The 20,262-nt window shown below is 33.9% G+C and overlaps 1 long non-coding RNA gene across 1 annotated transcript; it reads right to left on the reverse strand.

Moving 5' to 3' along the window:
* Window positions 1-12,552: 12,552 nt before the first annotated feature.
* On the reverse strand, window positions 12,553-15,846 carry LOC131522194 (uncharacterized). The gene is made up of 5 exons (XR_009266465.1): window positions 15,779-15,846; window positions 15,394-15,498; window positions 15,048-15,120; window positions 14,275-14,368; window positions 12,553-13,194 (listed from the first exon to the last, which is right to left on the reverse strand). It is a non-coding gene; the product is annotated as an uncharacterized LOC131522194 (long non-coding RNA).
* Between the last annotated feature and the right edge of the window lie 4,416 nt (window positions 15,847-20,262).

Here is a 20,262-nt window from a genome sequence, read left to right on the forward strand (position 1 = left end):
GAGCCCTCATCAGACAAGAATCTTATGGTGTTCAGACACGTCACCTTTGAATGACTGGGATCTTGTGCTTCAGACACCTGATATTATGCAAATATTTTTACTTCTTTGGAGCTCTAGATAAAACAAACACTGTTCACAAGTACACAAGAGGTTGCACTTTATTCTTATTAGTCTATGCTGATCTTGAATTGGCATACCAACAGCATATGATTGTTAAGGGGATAGTTCAAAAATAAAAATGTATATTTTTTTTAATTTTACTCACCCTCATGCTCACTGGACAGGTAAACACAAGTTAAGATTTTTAGGTAAATAATTAATCTCTGTGAGTCCTAAAGATGCTTTAAAAACCACACACAGCGACCGTGACCGTAATCCATCTGACCTTAGTTTTTAAATCAGTATCTTTTGAAGTGAAACAATAGATAAGAAAAACATTAATAATATAAACTTTTGACTATTAATAATCGCTTCCACTCAACTGTCAAATGTGCATGGGTTACAGTTCACTTGTGTTATGTGAATGAAAGAATTTTCTTTTTTTGGCGTGGACTATCCCTGTAAAGACTGATATTGCACTCCACTCCAGTACATTACATACTCATTCACTGTTTTGTAACTTATACTGTAACAGGAACTGTTGAAAGGATCATTGCAGTGTTTAAAACATATGAATTTTAAACATTCTGTATGTTATGTTCTTGTGCATTTTGTGTGGTAATGTAAATTATAATAGTACTGTGCATTATGTATATATGCAGTTAGTGTTTTGTGGATTCTGGTCTTTCCTGTCACAACATAATTGCATCCAAGACTTTCACTTTGATACTTGTGTATATGCTATAGTGACAATAAAGAATGTCAATTTATTTGAATTAATTCATATTTTCATTTACATTCATTCAACTGGTTTATAAAAGTCACACTTGAGTTGATGATTGTTAAAATGTATTTCAAACTTTAAATGTTAGATGATGATGTAAACTAAATAAAATAACTAAACAAAATGATCAGCATGATAAAAACAATTGGCAGCAAGAACATTGTGTGGGATATGTAATAAAATAAGCTTGATTGCCTGGTTGGAGTGAGACTTTCTTGACATCTGAATATCACAGTATAGTATTGTATTTCAAATGTAACAGCTCAACCTAATCAGACCCTATAATGCAAAAGAATCAAGAGCAATAAACAAACATCATAAGAGAACACTGGATATTATACAATATTTCCAGTATTACAGTACTTTAATAATGAAACCTCAATATGACCTTTTTCTCTCGCGTTTTCTCGTGCTCCTAAAAGCTTATGTTGACAAAGTAGTAGCAACAGATAAATAAAGATTGAATTCAAAAATAAAACTCCTAACTTTATATCATTAAAATGAAATAGGAAACCTCTAACAGACGCTCACATCCACACAGGCGCAACGATACTGACGCCTTCACTTCCAGGTCAAGAAGCTGTCAATCAAAAACTCAGTAGCCAATGAGAACACACCGCTGTTAGCCCCGCCCCCACGAGAGATTTGTGCCAGAATGGCGAACGAAAACTTCAGAAGCGTAAATGAAATCTTCAGAATCGTAAACGAAAACTTAAAAAGCGTAAATGAAAACTCTGGAAGTGCATTTGTAAGTACAGATCAACGAATGAAAGATGAGAAAACAGTTGCAAAACATGCAGTATATTAAAAACGAGGTCAAAGATTTTGCCTGTAATTTATTTATTTTTTAGTTTCAAAGACATTTTATTCAGTTTCACTTGATATTTTCATACGTTTCTTGAAAAATTACATTCATTTTATTTGGCACAAATCTAATTCCATACTAATAACATCATAATCAGTAATCAGTAAGCGATACTGTATGCACAATGAAAGCTTCTAGTAACTATGAATTAAGAAGTGAACATTAAAGTGAACAGTGAAAGACACAATCACCTAAGCATTTAGAGCATCTCTTCTCCGATTAGACAGCAAATGTCCAGCTGAAGCTCACTGAGAGTTGGTGGATGAATGGGATCTGAGAAAAACTCTTGCTTCTCCTGGGGAGTATAACATTTCAGGTTCACCTTGATTGAGAATGACCTTCAGCGTTGCAGAAGAAAATTCTGGATGCCAACTTCTCTCATTTCCTTCCTAATTGGCGCAAATGCACTTCTTCTTTTTGCGGTGACCGGAGAAAAATCTGGAGAGAAAGACAGCGTTGCTCCGTCGGATGTTTTCACCGAGGCGTGAAGTCTGGCGGCCAGCAGAATGAGCTTCCTGTCCATGTACCGTAACAGTTTAAGGATGAAAACCCGTGGTTTAGCGCAATCTGAGGAGAGCCTTGTGTACACGCGATGTGCTCGCTCCACTCCACTTCAAACCACATCGGTAGCGATCTTTTCAAAAAGCCCATTGGGTCGTCCTTTTCGGAACCTTCAGGCAATCCGACCAGACGCAGATTGCTGCGCCTATTGCGATCCGCAAGTCCACAACCTGTTGCTCGAGCATAGCTACTCGTCTGTCGTGATTTGTGACAACTTTCTTTTGTTCTCTCATCTCCTCTGTAAGAAGATCCAGTTTAGAGCATAGCGACTGAACAACTGACATGTGAGAAGCGAACTCGTTCCGCATCGCCGTCAACTCAGTTCTTGGAATGTCCTCAAAGTGTGTAACAGTGTTCGCCATCTTGTCCATCGTATCACTTGTGTTCAGTAGCTTGGATTTCTTCTTAATCGGAGAAGCTGACGGAGACAACTCCTGCTGTTTCCGATTGTATGCTATCAGGAAAAGTATTATTATTGAATAAAACTTAAAATGAAATGAAAAAAATCAGCAAAAAGGGGCCAGATGTACGGAGCTCTACTCAAGAGTGACTAGGTTCATGAGCACATCACGTGACTCTTGGACCCTAGAATTTTTTAATAAATTATTAAATTATTTAGACATTATTTTTGATTATTAAAATGAAATTTAACCACTAAAACAGTATCCGGCTAAATTAAAGTGGGATAAAACATGGAATTTGTGAGAAATAAAACAGATTGCATAGGGCCCTAAAAAAAGAAAAACCATTAAAAATGAAATAAAATAGGAAAGGGAAAAAAAGAAGAAAATAATTTATAGGGTTCTACTTGTGGTAGCAGTAAAAGCTCAAATTCAAAACTGTGCTTGTTATGATATGCAACACCGCAACCAGTGCAAAGATAAAAGGCTTGATGATCTTTGCATTCAGTTGCTTAATTTGATTCATTATGGCTGTGAGTTGATGAGAAAGACCTGTCTGACCTCTTGAGAAGGGAAATGCATGGCCATAAAATGTTACTGATGAGGTTACAGTGATTAGCAGTTAATTGTTTCAGTTTGTCATGAATTGCCACATGCAACAGACAGAATAACATCAAAACAGATTTAAGGCTGGCAAAACCTGTGAGGCAAAAATCACAGATGCAATGACAAGAATTAATCTAATTATCATCTAAAACCACCTAACAAAGCCCAGTCCTGGAACCATTAACTGAACCTAAATCCAGGCAAAATGTTACCCACAATACTGAAATAATCTTGATATCTAGCAGGATATGTGACAAGCCACCAACTGTCACAGTCACAACCCTGATAAATCTGTGCATTCAAAAACCATTCCATCTGTGGTATACATGTGTGTCAGATTCATAACAGTAATGAGATCAGTCAGCTGTTTGCCACATGAGGTCACCGTCACCAGATTTCACATTGCAACTAAATGTCAACAGTGTCACACACATTATATCTATTTATAGTTGTCTTTGTTCTTTGTGAAATCTTATCTTTGGTTTCCATTGCATGTCTCAGTTTTCATTGTTCCTCTGCTTCATTCTGATATTTTGCAGTTGTGATAATTGCTGCCATGTTTGTTAAAAAGTCTGAATACTCTAAGATTATTACTCTAAATAAAGAGAATTACTCTAAATTATTAAGTACAATATAATAATTTAATCAGGATAATACTGATGAGTCATATCACAATATTTAAAAAATTATAATAATAATAATAATAATTTGACTGCCAGAATCTTTAATAAATTATACTATCACACCCTTATCAAGGACTTAAATTACTACAAAGCCACATTAACACTGCACATTTTCAGAAGTTAAAATCACATTTAAATGCAGGAGAGAATCCCATGAATTACTGTTTGGTGTAAAAGGAGCACAGTCATTTCTGAAAATATTAAGGTCAATATATTGGCTGATTTTTTGCCATTTTTAACAATTATTCATTATTCAATTATTAAATTATTCACAGTCAATATGTTATTCTGTTTGGTCAATAAAGCCCAAGGTAAATTTCAGCCAGATTTTATTATCCGCATGTTCTCACTATGCTCAGCTCACAAAAGCACCTTATATTAATTTGTAACTTTTTACAGCATGTTTTCGTGCATGCTATCAAATGGAGTTTATTTTGAAAGCCAGTGAACCAGAACTAACTAAAGCACAAACTATTTTTGCCCAGTTTAGAAAATGTGCCCTTTGTGTTCTATTTGTACACTAAACATGCATGTCAAAACTGAACTTTACTTTGGGCTTAAGTGTCAAAATAATTTTTATCGGTTTGATGGAAATTTTTGCACTGCAGAAACAGCACAGAAGCTGCATCTTAAGTTGCATTTGGATGCATTTAGATACATTATAGATAAAGCACAGACTTTTTATTGCAGCTCAGAGGTGGAATTACTGCATTTACACTGTATTTTCAATTGCATAATGATTGTTTGTATTTTATTTAAACATTTAATTATGAAATGTTTTTTTATTTTTTTTAAACAATGTATATAATTTAAATATGAAAATAAAAGTGCCAGGTGGCATTAAGTCACTGTCTTAATGAGTCACTGAGTTATATATTCAAAAGATTCATTCAAATGGGTGATTCAGTCCCATTCCATAAACTGATTCTGCAAAACAGTTCTGCTGTGGTTTTATTAAAATTTGCTTTAAATTAAAGCAAAAACAGACAATATCAACAATATTGTATTTAAAATGTAACAGTGGTCATTTAAAAACAGCACTCTTGCTTGTGTGGTTTTGCTAAACTATATCATTACATATGAATGCAATAAAGACAAAATTTATGGGGGAAGATGGCCCTGTATATCTTGAGTTTCGGGGGCATTAAAATAGGCTGAATCACGCAGTGCAAGTGAGCACTAAAGGTGTGTTTTTACAAACTGAGTGACATACTCAATACAGGATACATATTGTACACCCCTACTTCTGTGTGACTTGTACGGTGGCCGAGAGAGCTCAACGCACTGCAAATAGAAAAAACACCTGCAAATTAAGAAAAGAACTTCATCAATTTGACAACACACACGCTGCAAATGCTCACAACACAACCAAACAAAGAAACACACTGCAAATAAAATTCTTTATTTGGTTGTGTTGCACGTTTCTTTATTTGTTTGCATCTGTCAAACTGATGAAGATGTTTTCTTGATTTGCTGATGCTTTTTCTATTTGCATGTGTTTTCTGAAGTTGCAGCGCGTTGAGCTCTCTCGGCCACCGTAGACTTGTACTTTGTGCATCACTTCACCCGTTGAGCACACTTAACATTTGGCAATATTATTGACTTGGCTTCACGGACACTATTGGATGAAATGAAATGAGCCGATGGTGAAATCACTGAGCTGCTTTATAGATGAATTGAACTAATTCCATAATTGTGACCCTGGACCACAAAACCAGTCTTAAGTGTCAATTTTTCGAAATTTAGATGTATACATCACCTGAAAGCTGAATAAATTGATGTATGGTTTGATAGGATCGGACAATATTTGGCCAATATACAGCTAATTGAAAATCTGGAATCTGAGGGTGCAAAAAACTCAAAATATTGAGAAAATCGCCTTTAAAGTTGTCCAAATGAAGTTATTAGCAATGCATATTACTAATCAAAAAATGACGTTTTTATACATTTACGTTAAGAAATTTACAAAATATCTTCATGGAACATGATCTTAATATCCTAATGATTTTTGGCATAAAAGAAAAATCTATAATTTTGACCCACACAATGTATTTTTGGCTATTGCTACAAATATACCCCAGAGACTTAAGACTGGTTTTGTGGTCCAGGGTCACAATTGATAGACTTTATACAGTTATTGAACTGAACTGAATCAACAATGAACTGATTTCAACTGAATAATAACTGTTTACTATTGTCCTTTTAGACAATTGAATTATGTTCATATCATTGAATCATTATTTTCTTGTTTATCCCTGTGAAGCTGCTTTGAAACAATCTGTATTGTATAAAGTGCTATATAAATAAAGGTAACTTGACCACCCTAGTAAAAAGTAATGTGTTTTAAATACATTTATTTCATACTAAGTATAGTTCAAATCTGTCAACACATTTACTGACACATCACTTGAGACTTACTTATAATTAAACTAAATTTGGAGCACTATTGTGCACAATGCACATTTCTTAATATTAAGCCTAAAATGTGTTTTAATGTCACTATTGATGAGGATTGCATGATCTTCGAAAAATATCGGTCTTTAAATGCAAGATATTTATCTACCTATACTTGTAGTTCCACTTTAGCACAAACAAATATTTCAGTATACCTTTATGCATATTATGGCAGAACTTGTAACTAAAACTTGACTGTAAGTCATGTGGACATGTCAGGCACACATAGAGCTCTGTGTTATGTCTTTGCGTTTGCCAGCCTTTAGTACTCTTGATGATTTCCCAGCTCTGAGTAATTAGGCACACAATATTCACAGCCAGCGAGAGCTGGTGGGTGGCAACACCATCATTATGCGCGTTTACTCTCAACTCTACCCTAGTTGTAGAAGAGGTTAAATGAAGCTTCGCCCTGTTCATATGTGTCTCCACACATTTTCATTTGCATTGATTTGCGAGTTGGGTCAGAAAGTGCTGCATTGGAATTAATGTATTCCAGCTGTTCTTCAGCGTGTTGGGTTCCCACCGACCACGAAGATTTAACTGGGTCATAGCCAGACCCCATCACACCCCAAGGCCATGTTTCACAGAGCTCTTCATTTACACCGAGTTTCAAAGCAGCACTGGTACCAAAGTTCAAGTTCACACTAGCCAGTGAAAAGCATGCGCTGTTTCCTGCAATAGCTCTCACCCGACATTCAGAACCACTCAAAGAAAGGGCAGGCACTTTTCAAATACATATAATTTCATGGAAAGGGATAAAATGTGTGAAAATCCCTAGCTTCACAGTGCGCGTCAATTATATACCAGAGGCCCAAAGATCGCGCAGCATGTATATTATGCGGCATACAGTATACAGCCTTTTCACCTTTCGAGGAAAAGAAAATATTTGCAATGTGATGGCTAAAACAATTATTATTCAGACCACAGGGAAGCATGAATTATGATATGTGCCTTGTATTGATTTCACGGCTGACAGACCACCACCTTTAACCAGCGAGAAGCTTGCAGTTTTCCAGAGCAGATGATCTATCAAAGCAGTAATAGAGTAATTCTCCTTTTTAATTGGACAATGTTAGACTGGCGTGTTAGTCTCGCCTCTGAAATGCCCTTTTTCATGTAATCTGTAATTGAAATATGGCATTGCCACGCAGACAGCCAGTTAAGAGACGCTGCTGCATCCAACTTGCAAAGCTGGATTAATTATGGTGAGTTTGTCTACCCATCGTAAATGTTATGTTTTTATTAGAGGTGTTTGCAATAATCGCCTTTGCTCATACTTGTAGAATTTATAATTCTAGAATGTATCATGGTAGAATTTATCATTTTATATATATATATATATATATATACACATACACACTAGTCAACATTTGAAGTGGATAAAAACCTTTCATCAAAGTTGTCCTAAAACCTAAAACCAAAATGCGTTCTTGTCTTAGGACAACTTTGATTATCTTTTGATCCACTTCAAATATTGACTACTGTATATAACACGAGTCTGAAGATTCAAAAAGTTTGAAAACTCCTGGTCTGTAACAGTCTACCCAAAACTTTAATTTGAAAAGAGCTTTTCCCCATGGAAAACGTTTTGCAAATGTCTAAGCTTGTCTTTCACGTGCAAAAAAAAAAAAAAAGAAAAAAAAATTCCATGGTGATCCCTGACTGTGAAACTCTATTCCAGTTATGCTGGTTTATTTAAAAGAAATGGGAGGTTTTAGTAATATTAATAATAATAAGCACACTTTCAGTAATGACAGGATCCTGAATCACAAGAAAACAAGCAGTAGATCAGTATATATAATTCTCAGTTTAACAGAATAAATGAAAGCGTTTGTGCTCAAAGTTACCTCCTGTTGAAAAGAGAGATGAGAAATGATGTTCTCTTCCAGGCAAAAAAAAACGACTCCACGTGAAGTGAAAATGTTTAGGCTGCCCTTTGATCAGCTTGAAACGCTGCCATTTATGTGACATCCACCAAATGCCAGTGACAAATGAGACATACCGATAAAAAGGTGGTGGATGATTGCCATGCTTGCAGAGAGACGATAATGTTATGTTGTTTCAACATGCTCTTTACATCAAAGAAGACAAAAGTACACTGGATATTGAATTCTGCGGCCCAATAAATTGAAAGAATTACAGCTCTCTTGGTGACTTAGGCTGTTTTCTTAACTGAGTAGTCTTCAGTATCAATAAATTATTTTAGGTGAACAAAGTAATGTGATGTTGCCTGAAGCCGTGCACATTATATTGCAGAAAATGAGATATGCTCCGACACTTTCCGTTCCTTTATTTCATCGGCCTGAATTGAGGAAGAGTTGTCACTTCTAATGACTGTCAATAAATGTTATCTTTCTCTTGTACAAAGACTACACGCAATATTCATCCATCTCAGCAGACTGCTACTGGCAATTTCATCATAAACATCTTCTATTGTTCTTTCCTAGTCCAAATGCATGCTGGGAATAGAGGAGAGATGCGGGGTAATGCCTTCTCATCACTCATGTATATGAACTTGGGATTCCTATGGTGGTTCTGCTTTACCCGATATCAGATTGTTCCCAAAGCAGTGTGTTACAGCCCAATACACTGCCCAGCTGTGCTAAACAACTGAAATAGCTTTACATTTTTAAAATAAGTAATATAGATACAGAGACAATAAAGGATAAAAAGTTTGGATGATGGATGGATAAAGATGGGCCACCTTATGCTATTATCTATATGCAAGGTGTTATGACTTGACGTATCTATATAAATATCAAATATCCCAGTGGCTCGCATACCTTTTTTTTTTTTTTTTTTTTGATTGGATGATCCCTGGTATCCAACACAATGTGCAGTATCATAACTTCTTCTTTTTTTAGCAGAAACTGAAAGTATTGCTATGTAAAATAAATGAACTATGATTTATTTTGTGATTCCAGAAGTTTCAACAAGTACAGCATACTATTATTTTTGGAGAAATTTAGCATTATATCACTTGCAGTTTGCATAGGATCACCAATGGATCCTACGCAGAGTGAATGGGTGCCGTCAGAATGAGAGCCCAAACAGCTGATAAAACATTACAATAATCCACGCCACTCCAGTTAATTAACATCTTATGAAGAGAAAAGCTGTGTTTGTACGAAACAAATCCATCATTAAGACATCTTCAAACCATTGCCTTTAGCCAAAATATGAGTTTTGTAAAATTCTGGAAATTCATGGAAAATGAGGTTACAACTTAAAACAAACAATTATAATGTGAGAGGACAACAGGGGATGGAGTTTTTCATATGGATGATTGTGTTATTATGGATTATGGACCTGAAGGAAAGGTTTTATTATTATTATTATTATTATTATTATTGTGATGTTTTTTTTTTTTTGTTTGTTTGTTTTTTTATCAGCTGTTTGGACTCTCATTCTGACAGCACCCATTCACTGAGGATCCATTGGTGAGGAAACGATATAATGCTACATTTCTCCAAATCTGTTTACATGAAAAAAGGGATAGCCTGAGTGTGAGTACATTTTCAGGAAATTTCCATTTTTGCTATTCCTTTAAGTAGAAAATATGATTTGCTTTATCTTTGTCTTTTTCTTATTGATTAAAGATGGTAAATTAAAATTGAGACAGCTTACCTTATTCTTCCCTAACATGTAAACACACTGTTTGAAGTTTGCATTGTAATTGTATTTCTGTGTAAAGCACACAAACTCAGCTAATTCAATAATAAATAGATAAAATAATAAATAGATTTTAAAAAAAAACAGCGTTTTCAGTATACATACTGTATGGAGAGAGATAACTTTTTTTTACCTTATTTAATGAAACACCTCTATATTAGCACTGCTTCATTCATTACACATATGACATGCCCATGCTTCAAAGTGTAGTTAAAAGAAAACGTAAACCATGACTAAGGGTGTTGATTCAACTCAAGATAGAATTTGTATAATTAAGTAATCGCCGGTCAGTCTGGTTATGAGTATAAACGTGAATTTTCTGACAGCTCAATGCTCATTTGTGAGGTTCTGGTCACACCCGTGATTTCAAATGCTCACAGCAGAAGAGATTTTTTTATTATGAACGAACAAGAATTCAGGCAGGACTGGATTTGAATTGCCAAGAGCTCATTGCTGTTGCTCTAAAATGCATAATTAATGTACAATACTACATTCCGTATTGTCCCGAATATAAGAACGACCCTGATTATAAGACGACCTCCCTTTTTACAGATGTACCTTTTGGAAAAAGGCTTTTTGAAAACAAAATCTTTTTTTTTTTTTTTTTTCTCTTTCTGTAAAACATTTTTTTCTTAAATTATTTTCAAATTGCATATTTTTCCTATTTTAATTTTTGTTTTGAAAGTATAAATACTGGTAAAATGTACCAACAATGACATTGAAAAATATACACTTTTTGATATACCATTGAAATAACAGGTAGCCCATCTGAATTATATAACATTTAGGCTATCCATCTCATAGTAGCCAACCAAAATTTTATTATCAGTAGAAGTGAAATCTTATTGTAGTCTTCGAATCTGGGTACTGTCTTATGTTTTAAAATCACTTACAGAGGAAGTTTGGTCCCATCAGACTAACATGACATTCAGACTCATGCCCCTTTAAGCTTTTCTTTTTCTTTTTTCACTCGCGATCTTTACAACACGCATTACATTACGTATTTCATGGCACACTCGTTTTATGCATTTTTGGCGCCACCTATTGTTGTGGGTGTATTACAGACATGTCAAAGTCTAGACCCTGAATATAAGACGACTGCGTTTTTTCAGATGAAGAAAAAAACATTTTCTTATATTCGGGTCAATACAGTATTTCAGAGCACCAATGAGCCCAACTGATGCTTAGGCATACTGTATAGTATGTGAGAAACCTGCTTGTTTCACCAAGTTAAGCTACTCAAAATGTAAAGGAATAGTACATACAAAAACATGTGAGATTGCAAGTGTGCACAGGAGAGCAATGGCGGCTGCCACAATTTTAAATATCAGGCTGTTTTTTTTTTTGTTTTTTTTTTCAGGTTGTCAGAGCACTTAGAAGATGATTGGCGAGCTGCAACACTCTCGGATGTTTTATTAAACATTCTGATTAAACTAATGTACTATTAGCCCCTCCTAACTTTAATTGTATAAGTGTCTGCAGGACTGTTAGTAGAGGTGGAGGTGGAGCTGCTCTATTTAAAGATGTTTATCAATGCAAGCAAGTGTCATTTGGTCAGTATTTGTCTTTTGAATACCTAGGTATTGTGCTGAAAGGTGCTCCGTGCATTCTGTTTATCATTATTTACAGGCTCCAAAATACTCTCCAGCCTTTGTTGAAGAGTTCACAGAACTGTTATCAATGATTTCCTCAGAGATTGACTGTTTTACTATTGCAGGGGATTTTAATATTCACATAGATAATGCAGAAATCAAAACTACAAAATAAATTATAACTGTTTTAAACACTTTTGACCTGATTCAGCATGTGCATGGACCCACACACAATCGAGTACAAACTCTAGAGTAGCCCAGCTAACAAATTTATGTTCTGAGAACGTTTTTGTAACGTTCTGTTTTGGTTGTGGGAACGTTATTTGGAATGTTCCAAAAATGTGGAAATGTCCAGTTTGTTTAACGTTTAACCTAAATTTCACAAAAAAATATAACGTTCTATGAATGTTTATTTGGAACATTCCAAGAACGTTAAAAATGTCCATTTTGCTTAACGTTCCTACGTTATTTTTTTTGTTAGCATAATGTTCCTACAACGTTCTTGCAACCTAAATTTCACAAAAAATATAACGTTCTATGAACGTTTATTTGGAACATTCAAAGAACGTTAAAATGTCCAGTTTGCTTAACGTTCCTAGAGCGTTATTTTATGGTTGGCATAACGTTCCTGCAACCTACATTTCATTTAAAAAAATATAACGTTCTATGAACGTTTATTTGGAACATTCCAAAAACGTTAAAATGTCCAGTTTGCTTAACGTTCTTAGAAGATTTTATGGTTAGCATAACGTTCCTGCAACCTAAATTTAATTTAAAAATATAACGTTCTATGAACTTTTATTTGGAACATTCCAAAACGTTAAAATGTCCAGTTTGCTTAACGTTGCTAGAACGTTATTTTATGGTTAGCATAACTTTCCTGCAATGTTCTTGCAACCTAATTTTCATTAAAAATATAATGTTCTATTAACGTTTATTTGGAACATTCCAAGAACGTCAAAATGTCCAGTTTGCCTAACGTTGCTAGAACATTATTTTATGGTTAGCATAATGTTCCTACAACTTTATTTCCACCTACATTTTCTTAAAAATACAACACCCTAAAAACATTTATTTGGAACATTACAAAGTTTAGTTTAATAAAATGTTATTTTAAGATTAGCAGTATTGCAACATTCGCTTTCAACATGATTTTTATTAACACAACCTTCCAGATACGAGCAAGTATATAATTACATGTGCATTTCAACAGGTATCTGAATTATTAAAGATAATCACTTTCAAAAAGTTAATTAACACATTAAACAAATTGGTGAAATTTGCATATCATGTAAAATAATAATAATAATAATAATAATAATATGTAGTTTAATATTTATGACAATGAACTATAACTTCACAGCTAAATATAAACTATGAAATTAACATTTAATAATTGAGAACTTCTATATGAATTTGAGTGTGGGGTGTGGGTGCTGAAAAACTGTGGTCCATATCCCGTCTCTCCACGCTCCATCTATAAAGTAAACAGATTGGCTGATGTTACAAAGTGATATTACAAAATGCCTATAAAATAATTAGTGTGGCTATGCCAAAAAAATTATTAGGATCTGTGCTGCGAGTTCTACAAATATTACATTACTCAAGAGTCAAAGGTAGTTTCATTTGACTTGGCATATGTTACTTTCAATGACAAGCTACTAGCAGCATTAAGAAAAACGTCTTCTGAAGCATCATTAGATTAAGAAAAATATAAACATTCAAATAATACATTTTCATCGTGTCACTTCCGAAAAACAATTTTTAGGTCAACATAAATTGACCTAATTTATTCATCTTGATAGGTATACACATGCACACTACTGGAAATACATCATAATAGGGTAGTTAAGTCAACTGCAATTTCCATTTTATACCAATTTGAAACAGGAAAAATCCCTTCAAATATAGTTAACATTTAGAAGTCATCAATAAAGTTATTAAATGGCAAAAGTTGCCTTGTTACATGTTATTAGCTGATAAACTGTTACATGAACTCAGTTAAGGAAGGAAACTCAGAGATAAAACAGGTAAGATTAATAGGTTCTAGTAGGTGTTTCTGGGTAGGGATGCTAGCATTGACCCATTAACTGACAGTAAGAATTTTTGCTATTAACACATCAGTTAAATTGTTAAGGAATAATTTGTAATGTTTTCCTTTAAAAAAATGCTGCATGGATTAAAAAACTGCATTGTCAAAATGGCATTGAGAGCAAAAAAACAAGTTACACTCAAGTTGTTAGTTAATCCTTTAAATTTTACAGGTATTCAGAAACAAGATAAATAACAGAAGGTATAAGTAGCTTTTTTTATTATGTGTCAAAGCCTAAACTATAAACTTTTAGAAGCTTGAAAATAAAGACTTCCAATGGAAAGACAAAATGATGAATGAAAATCAAAAATAAAAACATTTGTTTGAAGATGAATGAAATTTATTCAAAATGAATTTGGAACAACATGAGGGTGAGCAAACCATGACAGATTATTATTGTTTTAAACAGTTAAAATTTTTAAATGTTGCCAAGTAAATATAAAGTTGTCCTGGCATGTGTCCTACCTTGTGCATCTTGAAACAATCTGCAGAGACTACTTTTCAGATAGTAGTAGATCTGCCAGGATCATAACTTGAATGGCTGATGCCATTATTGTCCCTGAAGACAAAACACAAAATTAGAGAAATTTAACTCACAATTAAGCAACATTTATGGACAGCTTATTTTTATGAATCATAAGACAATTTTTAACCACTACAAACTTAGCATTAGCAATTACCTGACATCTTTACAAGAAAACAAAGCAACTTTAGGATAAGGGAAAGTAGAAGTTTTTTTCCCCCCATCTATATTAGTTAAGTATATAAATGTATAACTATAATCAGAACTTAAGACTTCACTGGTATTTTCTGAAGCAACACAAAATACCAAAAGACTTTGACGGAATGATAGACAAACTGAAATTTAAGATGTTATTCACTCTGCATCAAATTGGTGGCACACTACATTACATCAAACATGACCGGTCTTTAGATGTCATTCTTGTGGGATGTTAGTTTGTTATTTTTCATCTGTATTGTGTAACGTTATTCACAATTTGATCTTTAGGTTTAAATTTCAATCTAATATTCACAAAACAAAAGTATACTATTGCTTCAGAAGACTTAACATTTGTGCTGCTGGTCATTTCTGGTCATCATTACATCTGCATTAATAGCAATTCATCAAAATATAAAAACTGAAGAACGATGAATTTAAATAACTGTTTATAAGGTGACAAATTACATCTTGTACAACACTAAAGCCCATCAATTTGTTTAATGTGAATTCTACTTACTTTATTTTAGGCTCATATTAGTATCAGCCGTCTTGTTGCAAATGACATCACACCACCCCTGGCTGCCTTTGCTCTGAAAAGATTGATTTCAAAAGCATGACAACAATTTGTTAGTATGAATTTTAAGAAAGACAGTGAGGAGCAAATAACAGTGTAAAATGTTAACTAAAGTTAACAAAACAGTCATTATAAATGCTCCTCAGCCCCTTTGTTCACTGCGTTCGGCGGATTTAGTAAACTTGATCAGCATCACATGGATATTCTAGATGAAACTGACAAAGCGGATAATAATGATTAACTAAAAGTTTAAAGGCATTGTAATACAGATAATATGTCTTTGCTTTACCTCGCTTGAGAACTGTGGCGAGTGACGGTTACAGATGATGACATCCTGTCAGCGGTCTCTCCAGTTTAAAAATACAATTCGCGGGACTCGTTTGTCTGTGTCCAGCTGTGAGAAACCACACACACACACACACACACACACACACACACACACACACACACACACACACACACACACACACACACACACACACACACACACCTTAATTTATCACTGACAAACTGTTGTGTATAACACTGCATATAACTTTGATGTGGTTGTCCTTGCTTCTTTGCTAGCTAACATTACAATGATAACTGAGCTGGTTAATCTTCAGATAAAATTGACAAAACACAAAATAACGTTCAAAAGTGCTTTAAATAGGAATAAAAAAGTGAACGCTTACCTGTTATTTTCCGTGACGGCGTCGCGAGCAGTCCGGCTGTGATCCAGTGACTGTGAGCTGTGGGGGAGGGGCGGATGTGACTGACTGAAAAATGCGCGCGGTTTTTGAAAAACACCCGGATAATATTTTGTCTCGAGTAAAATTAATTTCTTTAAAAGGATTGATCTATGCTTAATATGAAACATATTTATGTATTTATTGTATTATCTTTAGTTATGAAGGCTATTTAATTAATATTGAAAGAGATAAAGCAAACGTGATTTCAAGAAAAACAATGTTAGAAATCATGAATTAAGCAAATTTTTCTTTAAAATATTTTGTGGTCAGCCATTTAGACATAATAACCATATGGTAGATTAAATTAATTTATACTTATTTAGATTGAGTGCCCCTTAACCTAATTAGATTTTGAGTTCACATCACATATATATTGAGTTGAAATAACTTTTTGTTAAATTAACTAATTTAATTTAGCAAATGCCACTGATTTACAGTGTATGACATTTCACTATAGGCCTATGACTTCAAAAGTTATAAAAGATATATAATTAATAATGATAAAGTATATAATTATAAAAGATTCAGTGACTTTGCCACATCCTAATCGAGGTTGTAGTTTCATATTTAAATACATTTTATTTTTCTATCATATTCTGTTCTATTCTTGTTTTATATAGCCTATAAGTTTTTTTTTTTTTCTAAAGATGTTTCTCCCAACATTATGGTAATGTTAATAAAGTAGCCTGAAATCACATGAATACTGTTCTCAGAATGTTTTGATAACAACATAATAACATTTAGCAATTAATTATTAATTTAGAAATTATATTACATTACAATAACATTCTAAGAATGTTGTTCTAAAAACATTGTTCTAAGAACGTTTTCTATCAGCGTCATAAGAACATCCATCAAGTACAAATAACGTCCTAAAGACGTTCCAAGAACGCTGATTTTAGAATGTTTTCTATCAACATTATGAGAACGTTCATTAAGTACAAATAACGTCCTAAAGACGTTCCAAGAACGTTGTTCTAAGAACGTTTTTTATCAGAGTTATAAGAACATTCATCAAGTACAAATAACGTCCTAAACACGTTCCAAGAACGTTGTTCTAAGGACGTTTTCTATCAGTTATAAGAACATTCATCAAGTACAAATAACGTCCTAAACACGTTCCAAGAACGCTGATTTTAGAATGTTTTCTATCAACATTATGAGAACGTTCATTAAGTACAAATAACGTCCTAAAGACGTTCCAAGAACGTTGTTCTAAGAACGTTTTCTATCAGAGTTATAAGAACATTTATCAAGTAAAAATGACGTCCTAAAGACGTTCCAAGAACGTTGTTCTAAGAACGTTTTCTATCAGAGTTATAAGAACATTCATCAAGTACAAATAACGTCCTAAACACGTTCCAAGAACGTTGTTCTAAGAACGTTTTCTATCAGAGTTATAAGAACATTCATCAAGTACAAATGACGTCCTAAAGACGTTCCAAGAATGTTGTTCTAAGAACGTTTTCTATCAGAGTTATAAGAACATTCATCAAGTACAAATGACGTCCTAAAGATGTTCCAAGAACGTTGTTCTAAGAACGTTTTCTATCAGAGTTATAAGAACATTCATCAAGTACAAATAACGTCCTAAAGACGTTCCAAGAACGCTGATTTTAGAACGTTTTCTATCAACATTATGAGAACGTTCATTAAGTACAAATAACGCCCTAAACACGTTCCAAGAACATTGTTCTAAGAACGTTTTCTATCAGCGTCATAAGAACATTCATCAAGTACAAATCACATCCTAAAGACGTTCCAAGAACGTTGTTCTAAGAACGTTTTCTATCAGAGTTATAAGAACATTCATCAAGTACAAATAACGCCCTAAACACGTTCCAAGAACGTTGTTCTAAGAACATTTTCTATCAGAGTTATAAGAACATTCATCAAGTACAAATAACGTCCTAAAGACGTTCCAAGAATGTTGTTCTAAGAACGTTTTCTATCAGAGTTATAAGAACATTCATCAAGTACAAATGACGTCCTAAAGATGTTCCAAGAACGTTGTTCTAAGAACGTTTTCTATCAGAGTTATAAGAACATTCATCAAGTACAAATAACGTCCTAAAGACGTTCCAAGAACGCTGATTTTAGAACGTTTTCTATCAACATTATGAGAACGTTCATTAAGTACAAATAACGTCCTAAACACGTTCCAAGAACATTGTTCTAAGAACGTTTTCTATCAGCGTCATAAGAACATTCATCAAGTACAAATCACATCCTAAAGACGTTCCAAGAACGTTGTTCTAAGAACGTTTTCTATCAGAGTTATAAGAACATTCATCAAGTACAAATGACGTCCTAAAGACGTTCTAAGAACGTTGTTCTAAGAACATTTTCTATCAGAGTTATAAGAACATTCATCAAGTACAAATAACGTCCTAAAGACGTTCCAAGAACGCTGATTTTAGAACGTTTTCTATCAACATTATGAGAACGTTCATTAAGTACAAATAACGTCCTAAACACGTTCCAAGAACATTGTTCTAAGAACGTTTTCTATCAACGTTACAAGAACGTTAACAACGTTATAAGAACGTTCCAAAAACATTATTTTAATAACGTTTTGTACTAACATTAACACAACTTTTAAAGAACGTTAGTGAATGTTCTGGGAACGTTCCCTGTTAGCTGGGCGATACTCATCAGTAGAGGTCTAAACATTTCATCCATTGTTATTAAGGATGTAGCACTATCTGATCATTTCTGTATATTGATCTCTGTTACCACTGAATCTAGATCTGTCTCTGTCAGAAAGAGATGCATTAACGAGAACACTAGTGCGCTATTTATGAAGGCTATATCTTTAACACCAAGCATTTCTGTAGACTCTGTTGATCTTCTCCTGGGTTTTGTCAAGTCAAGTCAAGTTGACATTTATTGTCATTCCGCTACATGCGGGGGTATACAGTGGAACGAAATGTCGTGCCTCACAGGACCACGGTACTACATAAATACAGGCATACAGCAATGAAGTAAAACAATATAAACCTAACACAACTATCCTACTGATAGTTTTTGACTATAAATATAAATACAAACTATAGAAACTATAAGAGTGCTTCAGATAAATACTGTACATGTGCGAAGAGAAACATTGTGAGTCAGCAGCTGGCTGGGGAACAGTGCAGGATTATTTGTAGTGCATGAGCATGTAAACATACATATATTACTGAGTCTTTTTGTGGGATTTGTATACACACAGCAGTGTGTGTGAAAAGTGACTAGTGCGCATAGAGGAGGAGAGTGTGCTACTACAGGTGGTTTGTACAGGCCCACTCACCTGCGTGTAGCACACTTCGATTGCACAAAAAAAAGAAGTGTACACAGCAAATTTAAAAGAGTGGATTTAACTCCCTCAGAGTTAAAATTAACACTTACCCAGTGTACATATGGGAATCACTGCTAAAGTGTTAAATTAACACTTTTGAAAGAGTTAACATGTTTAACACTCTGACAGTGTTAACTAACAAACTCTTAACATGTAAAATATCAAAACCAGAATAGATGATGAGAACACCAAAGTTGGTGTTGAAATTTAACACTTATGGATTAAATGGTCAACACTGCACCAGTGTTCAGGTGAAAATATTAAAAAATAAACCCACAAAACAATACACGTTTACATTTATTTATTTTATTGAAACATTGTAAATATTTTTGCCCTACACCAAAATGTCTTCACACTCAATGTTTTCAATACATGTAAAGAACATGTTCTTACAACAATTAAACATCATAATGTAGAAGCAAATCAGTGCAAAAACACAAAAAAACATTCTTATTTGGTCCATTAATGTCATAAGGTTTATAATGGTGACATTTAGGAGGTTAAACAACAGCATTCCATTCATTACCATAAAAGCTGAATGCATGTTAATGCTCACTAATCAAAGTCTATGCTGGTGTTTGGACCTCCTTAGAGAGAATACTCTCATTCTTTTTTTCAGCACGATGAGATGCGTTTCTCTGCAGTTTTCAGCCAAGCAAGATATCCACTCCTATTTACAGCATCACAAAACTGCCCCTGTAAAATTGAAAAATAAATAAATATAAGTACAAAATCAAAACAGGATCATTCCACATCCATTTATCAAAACTATTATCAGGTGAAATGTCAGAGACAAGTATGAATTGCAATACAAGAACTTCACCCAAAACTGAAAATTCTGTCATTATTTATTTATCCTCACGTGGTTCCAAACCTGTATGACGTTCTCTCTTCTGAGGAACACAAAAGGTTATATTTTGAATAATCTACAGAAGAAATACATGCGACCGCTCTGATCCTTTTCCATCTTTTTCAAAAGCTTGATATTTATTGGCATATACTGACATTATAAGGACAAGCAGGTCCGAAAAAGAAAAAAGGACATACCGCATTAGAAAAACAAAAGGGTGAGTAAATAATAACTTAA

This window comes from Onychostoma macrolepis, chromosome 16 (genome assembly GCF_012432095.1).
Source record: "Onychostoma macrolepis isolate SWU-2019 chromosome 16, ASM1243209v1, whole genome shotgun sequence".
NCBI classification, from domain to species: domain Eukaryota; kingdom Metazoa; phylum Chordata; class Actinopteri; order Cypriniformes; family Cyprinidae; genus Onychostoma; species Onychostoma macrolepis.